Raw genomic sequence first — 13,822 nt, forward strand, 5'->3', positions numbered from 1 at the left:
CAATATGCTAAATATTAACTTCAGTCATTACACAGAAATTAATGACACATACAACACAGAACAAAATTATAAATGAAGAACAAAAAGGCTGTTGCAAAGGAGCACGAGGATGCAAAGAGCAACTGATAATAGATGCAGAGGTGACATACCAAGCTAAAACTAAACAAAGGTCGCTACACTACGCATACATTGCTTACCAAAAAGGTTTTGATAGTGTACCCCACTCATGGTTACTACAAATATTGGAAATATACAAAGTAGATTCTAAATTGATACAGTTCCTAAACATAGTAATGAAAAATTGGAAAACCACACTTAATATCCAAACAAATTCAAATAGTATCACATCACAGCCAATACAGATTAAGTGTGGAATATACCAAGGAGACTCGTTAAGTCCTTTCTGGTTCTGCCTTGCTCTGAACCCACTATCCAACATGCTAAATAATACAAATTATGGATACAATATTACTGGAACATACCAACACAAAATCACACATTTGCTATACATGGATGACCTAAAACTACTGGCAGCAACAAATCAACAACTCAACCGATTACTAAAGATAACAGAAGTATTCAGCAATGACATAAATATGGCTTTCGGAACAGACAAATGTAAGGAAAATAGCATAGTCAAGGGAAAATACACTAAACAAGAAGATTACATATTGGATAACCACAGCGACTGCATAGAAGCGATGGAAAAACAGATGTCTATAAATATCTAGGATACAGACAAAAAATGGGAATAGATAATACAAATATTAAAGAAGAACTAAAAGAAAAATATAGACAAAGACTAACAAAAATACTGAAAACAGAATTGACAGCAAGAAACAAGACAAAAGCTATAAATACTTGTGCTATACAAATATTGACCTACTCATTTGGAGTAGTGAAATGGAGTAACACAGACCTAGAAGCACTCAATACACTTACACGATCACAATGCCACAAATATAGAATACATCACTTACATTCAGCATCAGAGAGATTCAGATTAAGCAGAAAGGAAGGAGGAAGGGGATTTATCGACATAAAAAACCTACATTATGGACAGGTAGACAATTTAAGAAAATTCATTCTAGAACGAGCAGAAACTAGCAAAATACACAAAGCAATCACTCATATAAATACATTGGCTACACCACTACAATTTCATAACCACATCTACAACCCTCTAGATCACGTAACATCAGCAGATACGAAGAAAGTAAATTGGAAAAAGAAAACACTACATGGCAAGCACCCGTATCATCTAACACAGCCACACATAGATCAAGATGCATCCAACACATGGCTAAGAAAAGGCAATATATACAGTGAGATGGAAGGATCCATGATTGCAATACAGGATCAAACAATAAACACCAGATATTACAGCAAGCATATTATTAAAGATCCCAATACCACAACAGATAAGTGCAGACTTTGCAAACAACAAATAGAAACAGTAGATCACATCACAAGCGGATGTACAATACTAGCAAATACAGAATACCCCAGAAGACATGACAATGTAGCAAAAATAATACATCAACAACTTGCCATACAACATAAACTAATAAAACAACACGTTCCCACATACAAGTATGCACCACAAAATGTACAGGAGAATGATGAATACAAATTATACTGGAACAGAACCATTATAACAGATAAAACAACACCACATAACAAACCTGACATCATACTCACCAAAAAAAAGAAGAAATTAACACAACTAATCGAAATATCCATACCCAATACAACAAATATACAGAAGAAAACAGGAAAGAAAGTTGAAAAATACATCCAAATGGCTGAGGAAGTCAAGGACATGTGGCATCAGGATAAAGTTGACATTATACCGATTATACTGTCAACTACAGGAGTCATACCGCACAATATCCACCAGTACATCAACGCAATACAGCTACATCCAAACTTATGTGTACAACTACAGAAATCTGTAATTATTGATACTTGTTCAATTACCCGAAAGTTCCTAAAAGCAATGTAACATATACCGTACAGTTAAAAGGAAGTCACGCTTGATCAAGATCCGCGTCACTTTCCATTTTTAACCGGACATAATGTCTGCGAAAGAAAAGAAATAATAATAATAAGAAGAAGAAGAAGAAGAAGAAGAAGAAAAGAGGCACCACGGAGGAATTATTCGAAGGGGAAAGAAATCGGTACACGTGATGTACAGCGTTTCAGAAAAATTGGATGATTTATTCAAGAAAGAGAGAGCTTCACAAACTGAAAAAGTAAATAAGGCGTGGCGCGCCTTTGGCACTTATGCAACCAATTATTCCGCCTGGCAATGATTGATAGAGCCACTGGTTGTCCTCCTCAGTGATCTCTTGTCATATTCTGTCTAATTGACGCTTCAAATCGTCAAAATCCCGAGCTGGTTGGAGGCCCCTCCGCATAATGCTCTCCCTCAGTTGGGGAGAGATGCGGAGACATTGCTGGCCGAGGTAGGGTTTGGTAAGCACGAAGACAAGCTATAGAATCTCTCGCCATGTCGGGACCGACATTATCTTGGCGGAATGTAAGCACAGGGTGGCTTACCACGAAGGGCAACAAAACGGGGCGTAGAATATCGTCGACCTACCGCTGTGCCGTTAAGTGTGCCACGGATGACAAACTGTAGGGGTCCTGCTATGAAAGGAAGTGGCACCCCACACCATCACTCACGGTTGTCGGAGCGTATGGCGGGTGACAGTCAGGTTGGTAACCCACCCAGTCAAGGGCTTTCCAGGCAAATTATCCTTGGTCGTTGGGACTCAGTTCGAAACGTGTGACTCCTCACTGAAGACAGTTCTACTCCAGACAATATTATTCCAGGCACCTTTACCGCACAACGGTAAGTCGATGATATTCTACGTCCCGTTTTGTTGCCTGTCATGGTGAGCCATCCTGAGCTTACATTTCAGCAAGACAATGTCCGTCCGTCCACGCCAAGAGGTTCTTTTGCTTGTCTCCGTACTTCCAAAACCCTAATTTAGCCAGAAAGATCGCAGGCTCTCAAACGTTTGGAAGTCTCGTAAATTCTGTGGTGGGGAGCGATGAACTCTGACGCCAAGTTCAATCTCATCCCAGATGTGTTCGATCTTATTCAGATCTGGTGAGTGGGGGGGGGGGGGGGGCGGCGGCAATACATCAGTTAGCAATTGGAACTCACCACTGTGTTCTTCGAACCACACCATCCCATCACACTCCCCGCCTCCTGAAATGGCGCAGTATCATGCTGGACAATGCCACTGTCGTCGGGAAACGTGATCGTCATGAAGGGGTGTGCGTTGTCTGCAACCAATGTACGATGCTCCTTGGTTGTCATGGCGCCTTGCACAAGCTCCACGTGAATATCCCCAGAGCATAATGGAGCTGCCACCAGCTTGTCTCCGTCGCGCATTACACTTGTCAAGGTGCTGTTCCCCTGGAAGTCGATGGATTCGCTTCCTCTCATCGGCATGAAGAAGAAGGTATCGAGGTTCAGGAGATCATACAACGCTCCGCGACTGCACCACTGCACCAGTGTCCAGTGCCGATGATCACGTACCCATTTCAGTAGGAGCTGCCGATGTCGTGGTGTTGACATTGGCACCTGCGTGGGTTGTCGGCTGCAGAGGCTCATCGTTAGGAGCGTCCGGCGCAATCTGTATTCAATCACACTTGTACTCTGCCCTGCGTTAACGTCTGATGTTAGTTCCGCCACAGTTCGCCACCTGTCCTGTTTTACCAGTCTGTCCAGCCTACGACGTCCGACATCTTTAATGAAGGTGGCCGGTCAACCCCACGACTTTTGGACGTGATTTCACCTTGGTTTCGCCACATGTTGAAGACATCACAGCACTCCTCGAACATCTGACAATCGTACAGTTTCCGAAATGCTCGAGTCGGGCCTCCAGGCCACCGGGCCACCATAATCTGCCCTCGGTCAGACTACAATATGTCACGCGTCTTCCCCATTCTACACACGGACATCACGCTCACTGATACTATATGCACCATGCGTGTGTCTGATTAGCAGTCATTCCTCACCAGGAGGGGCTGCGATCGTCTGGACGGGTTTATATAGATAGTAGGCCGATGGTCACGATGTTCTGGCTGATCAGTGTGTACCGATTTCCGTTCCGTTCGGATAATTCCTTCACTTTTTTTTTTTTCATATATTTGTGTTATACGTTAGTTTTCATTTAACTATCTCTTTTTATTTTATATACTAAACTGTTAGAGTCCTTGCTTTGATTCTAATCTTGTTAGTCCGCAGCTCGTGGTCGTGCGGTAGCGCTCTCGCTTCCCGCGCCCGGGTTCCCGGGTTCGATTCCAGGCGGGGTCAGGGATTTTCTCTGCCTCGTGATGACTGGGTGTTGTATGCTGTCCTTAGGGTAGTTAGGTTTAAGTAGTTCTAAGTTCTAGGGGACTGATGACCATAGATGTTAAGTCCCATAGTGCTCAGAGTCATTTGAACCATTTTTTAATCTTGTTATTTGGCAAGACTTTCTTTAGGTTTTCTGCGCAGGAGGGGAAGACAATGTTTTATGTCGAAAATTGCTAAAATAAATTACAAATGGGAACGTGGTAGTCCCGAGGCATGAGAAGATTAACATGTTTTCTATTTTTTAACTTTGTATCTGATGTCAACACAAAATATTTCATGTTCTAGTTTGACCTCATACGTGAAACCGCTTTATTCACCATGTGTGACAGATATGTTGACAAAATTGCGAACGATGGGGAAAAAAATGGTTTGAGGTTTCGGTGGCACACGGAGCGATGCGTTTCGGTGGTCAAGGCACTAGGTTCACATCCTGGAGAACTGAGGTTCAGACCCGTTCCAGCCCCCCTGATACAGGTTACTCATGGTTCATCCTAACCTAACCCAACCAGTGGAAAGTAAGTCCGCTATGGTTTCTATGAATAGGCCGCGGACGTTTTCCTTCCACTTTCTTGTTCCCCTGAAGTAATTTTATTGATTAAAGCGTAACAGAATATGCATGAAGATTTGTGCTTTGTAGATGCCATGCATAACTGTATGGTGATGTACAAATAATAGGTAAAATTATCGTTAAATCGCATCGGGCAAATACTATTGCTGATGGAGCGTGGCGATCACTATCAAATAATAGTGTTTTAAAATTTAATATGTAATCGTTGATGCGATGTAAATGGCGTGGACACACGCGCGCGCACACACACTTTTTAGTATACTAAAATTTATTTATAGTATTTTTAGTATTCTCTTCTCCGTTTCCATTCACGGACGAAGCGTCGGGAGAACGATTTTTTGCACTCATTGCAGGTGTTACTTTTTGTGCTCTTCAAGGCTTTCCCGACATAATAACTGCTTCAAAGCTTCATGGACTTTGCGTCGGATACCATCACATGATACTATGGTGTCTCGAATGTTCATCTGAAAGAAAAGTGATGAACATCCGTCAGCTTCGCTCGTCGCTGTCACTCTAGATTGGCTTAGTAACAAATTTAATTATGTAAAGCACATAGAATGCCAACTATTAGGTAATCGACTGAACATTGTTCTCTTTTCTTCACTGGGTACGGGTATTCAGATATCACGACGACGTATTTTGGGTGCTGTGTCTTTACGGTGTTCTGCTAGACTTTCACCTCGATTTCTGTGGAGAGAGATATAATTTCATGCGGGGTACTGTAGAGAATAGAAACCGAACACAATTTTTCTGTCAATCTATTGTCCTCATCTTCACCACATACATAATGAAGACAACTTCATCGGAGCGAAAATACCTTGAATTTTGTGAAATAATAATTAAAATTACTGACAATTTGCCACTTCCCAGAGTTGTTGTTTAAGGATTTTAATAGGTTCTCATACATATTCTCCAAACGTGAGAAGGCTTTTGGATTGCTCGAGTACCAATGCAACGAAGTTCATAGAAGTTATATAGTCCAGTCAAATGACGGTTAACTGCCACATATTTTAGATTCTCCAAACTGTTGATCCAAAAATTTGAGTTATCGCACTTATTCTTGAAATTGTCAAGATGTAAGGAGACTTCGCAGATTTTGATTTCTTTGTTCAGCGAAGGAACCGCATTGGCGATTATATTTCACACACTTTACATTAAGCATTATTCATGTAATTTTTAAATGAGCACCGCACCATACTGAATGGAAACAAATTTTGTGGTGTGAATGATCGCTTTGGAACTAAGAGTGCTCTATTGTTAGGTGCCGCACAATGTTCCGATTGTTCCATTCGAAGGAAAACAATACCAACGTTGGAAAAAGAACCTTTAGCCATTGACCGGGCTAAAATTGCACCAGCACAGAAACAGCATTGACAACAGGAATATACGTGTAATACCTGGCCTGAATAACGCTCTTACTATACAACAGAGAAAGATACAAATAGCCTTTGACAGCGTATTGGCGTACGTTTTTGGCTCAGCTAATAGGAGGCTTCGGGACAATTTTGTCTGCGTAAATGAGAGTGATGAACGAAATATGCCTTAAAACAGTTAGTTATTTTGACAGAGATCGCTTTTAACACCTAACATCGCAGATTCAAAGCGTGTCACACCACAATGTGTTATGGTACAAGGTTATCTCAGTCTTGTTGTCCAAACCCTGTTTGTTAGGGACATCACAGACGAGTAGGAACATCTGGCGATCGCAGTCGGCGACTAAAAGTGGCAGAACATTCACATTTACAGGAAAGAAAGTTAGATTTTTCTGAAGCAAAAGCTATGTCACGTGCCTCTTCGGAGAATGAAAAAAGAAACAAAAAGTCAGTCGCGCAGCATGAAACGAAACGAGTCGCATAATGTAATTTTTGTATTTTAGTGTAATTTACACATACTTAATTGCATTTGCGCACTGTGTACTAGACAGAAGCTGGGATATAATTTATGGTCAGATGTAAGGAAAAGTAGAGGGTTAAGTATCACAATGGTCTGTAAAATATTTTATGTAATGTGTAAAACACAGACTGAAAGGACACATTCAAATTCCACTTCTCTATTTGTCCGTTTTTAAGTTCAATCGTCCGTGACTTACCCAGTACGTACCGTTTACTGATTCTTTTAACATATTTCGTGTTCACGAAATGAATTAGTCCTAGTGTGTGGTTCTGTTTTGTTACTGAATTATTACACATTACCTGCAATGTTTAAAAAATGTTCGAAATACGTGCTTGACCGCATAGGAATATACCTAAGCATTTTTTGTGACAGGGGCATTACATCAGTGTGCATGCATCTAATTAACTTACAAATATGTAATACACTGACGACGACGACTTGGAGACATACCTTGCAGGAGAAGACATGAACATCGTGGATAGAGTGCAAAAATCAGAATAGTCCGAAACTTCCTGGCAGATTAAAACTGTGTGCCGGACCGAGACTCGAACTCGGGACCTTTGCCTTTCGCGGGCAAGTGCTCTACCGACTGAGCTACCCAAGCACGACTCACGCCCCGTCCTCACAGCTTTAATTCCGCCAGTACCTCGTCTCCTACCTTCCAAACTTCACAGAAGCTCTCCTGTGAAACTTGCAGAACTAGCACTCCTGGAAGAAAGGATATTGCGGAGACACGGCTTAGCCACAGCCTGGGGGATGGTTCTTGAATGAAATTTTCACTCTACAGCGGAGTGTGCGCTGATATGAAACTTAGCTGTGGCTAAGCCATGTCTCCACAATATCCTTTCTTTCAGGAGTGCTAGTTCTGCAAGTTTCGCAGGAGAGCTTTTGTGAAGTTTGGAAGGTAGGAGACGAGGTACTGGCGGAATTAAAGCTGTGAGGACGGGGCGTGAGTCGTGCTTGGGTAGCTCAGTCGGTAGAGCACTTGCCCGCGAAAGGCAAAGGTCCCGAGTTCGAGTCTCGGTCCGGCACACAGTTTTAATCTGCCAGGAAGTTTCATATCAGCGCACACTCCGCTGTAGAGTGAAAATTTCACTCCAGAATAGTCTGTCCCTAAACTGAGATCTCAAATGTGAAGAGAAACCTATTCTTATTTATTTATTGATATATTTATTTATTTATTTATTTATTTATCAGGACGGTCTCAAAATACTGTCATTAATTGTAAACTTGTCTGAAAACCCAGTGGAAAGTAGTCGGAAACACCATTTATCGAATAACGCTGCAATAATTCTATCTTCAGTACGTTGCTGCAAGAGCTAATGCAAGCAGTCAGTTATCGTCATCGCTGAACCAGCTAGCTCCATTTTTTTTCTTTCCTGCAGTAGAGCGCATATTTCATTATGTTTCATATTAGGCATCTTTTGTATAGAAAAAGAAGCCCCTTGTTATTGTTCTGATAGATAAAAATTATTTTCATTATTGCTTATAGCTAGAAGTATAAGTTCGCGGTGCTTTCACGAATGGGGACTGCGATGTTGTGGATACAAGCATAGGATAGGTCACTAGTTTTAATGATTGACTGTAGACTTCTTCAGCTTTGAAATGTAACACGTACGATCATAAACGTAAACAGCCAATTCAGTCCTCTGACGTAATTTTTGTAAACGTTATTATAACCGCACGTTTGCCTGAACAGCACAGTGAAATAGATTCCCCTATACTCAGCTCAGTATTGTCACGTAAAATAAGTGTGTACGGTTGTTTATAAAATTTCCGAACAAGACAAAAACTGATAATACAGATGTTGCAAAAACGGAAACTCACTCGGTCTAGTCATCAGTACAGATGAAAGAAAATATAAAAAACATTAGTTCGTCCAGGAACGTGAAACATTCGCTCATGGTTGCCCAGTGCTTCTCCATGTCATGTTACTGTTCCTCATCCCTCACAATTCGTTGGTGCTTCCATTAAAATAGTCTTGTTATTGACAATTTATAGCACTATTATTTAAACAGGTAGCGTCGTTCAGTCGTCCATCTGTACGTGAACGCTTACAGTAATGGGAAGACAGGCCCATTGGCTGCCATCGCAGAAGCTGAGAGAGAGGTTGCTGTAAAGAACTTACGCAATAACTTACCACCCTTTCTGGTGTCGTGGCAGACTTACTCGAAGCCTTTGAAGAACGGGGTTTAGTCTCTTCACTTGTTTCATAATATGAGAAGAAAACAACGTACAACAAAAACCAAGGCAGAGTCCAAAAATATTCAAATATGTGTGAATTCCTATGGGGCCAAACTGCTGAGGTCATCGGTCCCTAGACTTACACACTACTTAAACTAACTTACGCTAAGGACAACACACACATATGTGAAGACAGTAACTGTTCTCGTAAAGAACAGAGTACTGTTGATGACCGTGCAGCTTTTCCCTGGAATAAATGATGACTAACTGAAGCCCTCAGCTGCCGACAGGTGTTGTTGATATACCTCGATGTGGACAGTTCAAAATGTGTGCCCAGACCCGGACTCGAACCCGGGATCTCCTGCTTACATGGCAGACGCTCTATCCATCTGAGCCACCGAGGACACAGATGAATAGCGCGACTGCAGGGACTTATCCCTTGCACGCTTCCCGTGAGACCCACATTCCCAACTGTCCACAATTCTACATATGTAATGTACCTTTATAGACATTTGCCCATCCACTCATTACTCGCGCACGCTTTGGCGATTCCCGTAAGAGTTCGGGCAACCTGTATGCATTCGCACAGACGAAGGTCAATGGCTGGGTAGCTGTCTTCACATATATGGTTAAAGGCTGCCCAGCCATTGACCTTCGTCTGTGCGAATGCGCACAGGTTGCCCGAACTCTTACGGGAATCGCCAAAGCGTGCGCGAGTAATGAGTGGAAGGGCAAATATCTATAAGGTACATTACATATGTAGAATTGTGGACAGTTGGGAATGTGAGTCTCACGGGAAGCGTGCAAGGGATAAGTCCCAGCAGCCCAGCAGTCGCGCTATTCATCTGTGTCCTCGGTGGCTCATATGGGTAGAGCGTCTGCCATGTAAGCAGGAGATCCCGGGTTCGAGTCCCGGTCGGGGCACACATTTTCAACTGTCCACATCGAGGTATATCAACAACACCTGTCGGCAGCTGAGGGTTTCAGTTAGTCATCATTTCTTTCTTTCTCTCTCTCTCTCTCTCTCTCTCTCTCTCTCACACACACACACACACACACACACACACACACACACACACACACACTTGCCCGAGGAAGTCCACAAAGCAGTCAGAATAATGGCTACCGCGTAATTGCATGCAGAGGTTAGCAGTGTCTTAAACGAGGTAACACAGGTCTAGCTTACGAAATCTTAGTTCAGAATAACTCCGACCTAAAACTGCTACGTGGGAGTGTCCTCACTCTGTACCCTCATCTTTCTCTGTAGACTGCCCAGAATGTATTACCGAGCGAGGTGACGCAGTGGGTAGCACACTGGATCCTCATTCGGCAGGACAGTTCGCACCCGCCTCCGGCCATCCACATTTACGTTTTCCTCGATTTTCGTAAATCGCTCAAGGCAAATGCCAGTATGGTTCCTTTGAAAGGGCACGGCCGCTCTCCTTCCCCAACCTTGAGACATTCCGAGCTTGTGCTCCGTCTCTAATGACCTACATCTACAGCTACATGGATACTGTGCAAATCACATTTAAGTGCCTGGCAGACGGTTCATCGAACCACCTTCACGATTCTCCATTATTCCAGTCTCGTATAGCGCGCGGAAGAAACGAACACTTATATCTTTCCGTGTGAGTACGATTTCGCTTATTTATGATGGTGGTAGTTTCTGTCTATGTAGATCGATATCAACAAAATATTTTCGCAATCGGAGGAGAAAGTTGGTGATTGAAATTTCGTGAGAAGATTCCGACCCAACGACCTCGATGTCGACGGAACGTTAAACCCACTCACTCTTCCTTCCTTTTTTTGGAATCTGATGGCAAAGTCGCTGTTGATGATTATCTAGACAATAACTTAGGACCATCGCTGAATGCTTGTTAATATACTCATTCGCGGAGGGAAAGCCGAAAACATGCACTATCTTATCAGAAGTATCCGTACACCTATTTGAAGGCAATAAAATGGGGTGTGTCCGCCCTTCACTTTTATGATAACTTGAACTTTACTGGCGACACTTTCAGTGACGTGTCTGAATGTCTACATAGCAGTGGCAGCCAGTCTTCCTCAAGAACCGAAACCAAGGAAGACAATGAAGTTGGATGGTGAGTTCTGGAGCGAAGTCGACGTTCTATCTCATCGCAAAGGTGTTCCATTGGGTTCGGGTCAGTTCATTTGAGGAATGTTATTGTCCACAAACCATTGCCTCACAGATGCGGGTTTTCGATAGGGTGCATTGTTATGCTGATGCAAGCAGTCATGGTGTCTGAAATGTTCTTCTGTTGTACACGGTACACAACACAAATGGTTCAAATGGTTCTGAGCACTATGGGACTTGACATCTGAGGTCATCAGTCCCCTAGACTTAGAACTACTTAAACCTAACTAACATAAGGACATCACACACATCCATGCCCGAGGCAGGATTCGAACCTGCGACCGTAGCAGGAGCACGGTTCCACACTGAAGCGCCTAGAACCGCACGGCCACAGCGACCGGCTACACAACACAGTAATTGTGTTCATATCCAAACGAATTTTTCTTTAGCGCAATAGGGGCACAATATCCTGACCCCAACAAATATCCCCGTACCATAACACTGCCTCCTCCGAACTTCACTGCTGGCGGTATACATGGTAAGTAACGTCCTCCATGCATTCCACATATCGAAACTCTTACATCGGTCTGCCACATGGTACAGCGTGATTCATCACTTCAGATCACTCGTTTGGAGTCATCCACTGTCCAGTGTTATTGCTCTTAACACCACCGCAAGCGTCGTTTAACACTGGTTGCAGGGATGTATGACTCACGAGTAGTGGCTCGATTAGTGTACTGCTCGCAAGTGATTCCTTCCGCTGATTTCGTGAAATTTCTCTCTACCACCCTCTGCAATGCTCGACTCTCTACGTCCGTAATTATAAGAGGTTTGTGTGGTCTTGGTTTAGCTGTGATTGCCCCTTTGTGTTCCAACAATCACAACGCCAACAGTCGACTTGGCCAGCTTTAGAATAGTTTAAATTTAGCGACGTCCAGTGACTAGTCCTCGTCCGAGGTCACAGAACTCTCCCAATCGACCCATTTCGCTGTTACTCTTTCTGTTGCTGTACTGAAGACGCAATGTTCTTCGACTCCTAACGTGCTGCCCGGTCCGCTACTCACGGTGTCTACTGGTGAATTCCGCATTACGTAGTGGTGTCCGGAAACTTTTGATATTATAGTGTACTTACCTCAAACATTTGTTGATGTTGCATTTAACAGTCTTCTCGATGGTGTTAGTGACTCATGCCCGCTCAACATGCCCTCTCTCTTTCGCGTCGCGACGTACGTATTTCAAAGAACTGCCACTGGTTGTAGCTGCCAGTGCAGTAAACGACTTCAAGATGTGCGCTCCAAACATCGCCCTGCTCCCCCTCCCCCCCCCCCCCCCCCATATCTTACCAGTGTTGTTTGACGTTTGTTAATGTCCGCAACTGGCGACGCAGCGAGGTCACTGGGCGCACAATAATGTTGACAACGCCTTCGCTGTGGGACAACCGAGCGGCGAGAAAGTTGCTGAATGTTAGCTAGCGTCCACAGCTTTTCGGAACTGTCCTGCACGCAAAGAAGAGCGGTGTCTCTCATTCGATGAGGTTACCACTACCTTACTCCTTTAAATATTAAATTGCTGTTTCAATTTTAACTTTAGATTTTCTAAATATCTTCCTGTCACCTTAGTATTTAATGTTTATAGGGGCATTGTCAGGGCGTTCAGATATGTGTCTTACATCCCCTATTTTCATCAGCATGTTCTGTATTCTTATTTATTATTCTTGCGTTTTGCAACCCTTCGAGAACTGTTCATTCGTGCATAAGCTGCTGGAACAGGTTGCAAAATGAGCCAGTCGTCTCATCTTATTCCGGCGGCCAAGAGGGATAGCCAATAACTAAAAATTCAAATAAAAAGTTTAGCTGTAGTTCGTGTGTATTATTTGAGTGGTATGATACAGAATAAGAAGTGGTATCCTAATACACCAGTTATAACATAAAATAATTTTTCTTTAAGCACAAAATGCATTTTCTTTTCCTTATTGATCCATAAAGTTAAATTTCGTCTGAATTTAGTCCTTTCTTACATATCATCATAATGAAAGTTGCTACTACATATAATCCACTATCATTTTCTGATACATTTTTGTTCTTACACATTATTGGTTTCACTAAGATCAGTTGGCGTCCTCTTGGGTAAAATATTCCGGAGGTAAAATAGTCCCCCATTCGGATCTCCGGGCGGGGACTACTCAAGAGGACGTTGTTATCAGGAGCAAGAAAACTGGCATTCTACGGATCGGAGCGTGGAATGTCAGATCCCTTAATCGGGCAGGTAGGTTACAAAATTTGAAAAAGGGAAATGGATAGGTTAAAGTTAGATATAGTGGGAATTAGTGAAGTTCGGTGGCAGGAGGAACAAGACTTCTGGTCAGGTGAATACAGGGTTATAAATACAAAATCAAATACAGGTAATTCAGGGGTAGGTTTAATAATGAATAAAAAAATAGGAGTGCGGGTAAGCTACTACAAACAACATAGTGAACGTATTATAGTGGCCAAGATAGACACTAAGCCCATGCCTAGTACAAGTTTATATGCCAACTAGCTCTGCAGATGACGAAGAAATTGAAGAAATGTATGATGAGATAAAAGAAATTATTCAGGTAGTGAAGGGAGACGAAAATTTAATAGTCATGGGTGACTGGAATACGTCAGTAGGAAAAGGGAGACAAGGAAACGTAGTAGGTAAATGTGGATTGGGGCTAAGAAATGAA

General features: G+C 42.7%; 1 protein-coding gene and 1 non-coding gene across 5 annotated transcripts in view; both read left to right on the top strand.

Moving 5' to 3' along the window:
• Positions 1–13,822, top strand: part of LOC126162305 (pleckstrin homology-like domain family B member 1) — a 1,095,423-nt gene that overhangs the window by 940,659 nt on the left and 140,942 nt on the right. The window lies entirely within an intron of this gene.
• Trnat-ugu (transfer RNA threonine (anticodon UGU)) lies at positions 9,871–9,944 on the top strand. Its single transcript has one exon. It is a non-coding gene; the product is annotated as a tRNA-Thr (tRNA).

The sequence above is a fragment of the Schistocerca cancellata genome, chromosome 2 (genome assembly GCF_023864275.1).
Source record: "Schistocerca cancellata isolate TAMUIC-IGC-003103 chromosome 2, iqSchCanc2.1, whole genome shotgun sequence".
Classification (NCBI taxonomy): domain Eukaryota; kingdom Metazoa; phylum Arthropoda; class Insecta; order Orthoptera; family Acrididae; genus Schistocerca; species Schistocerca cancellata.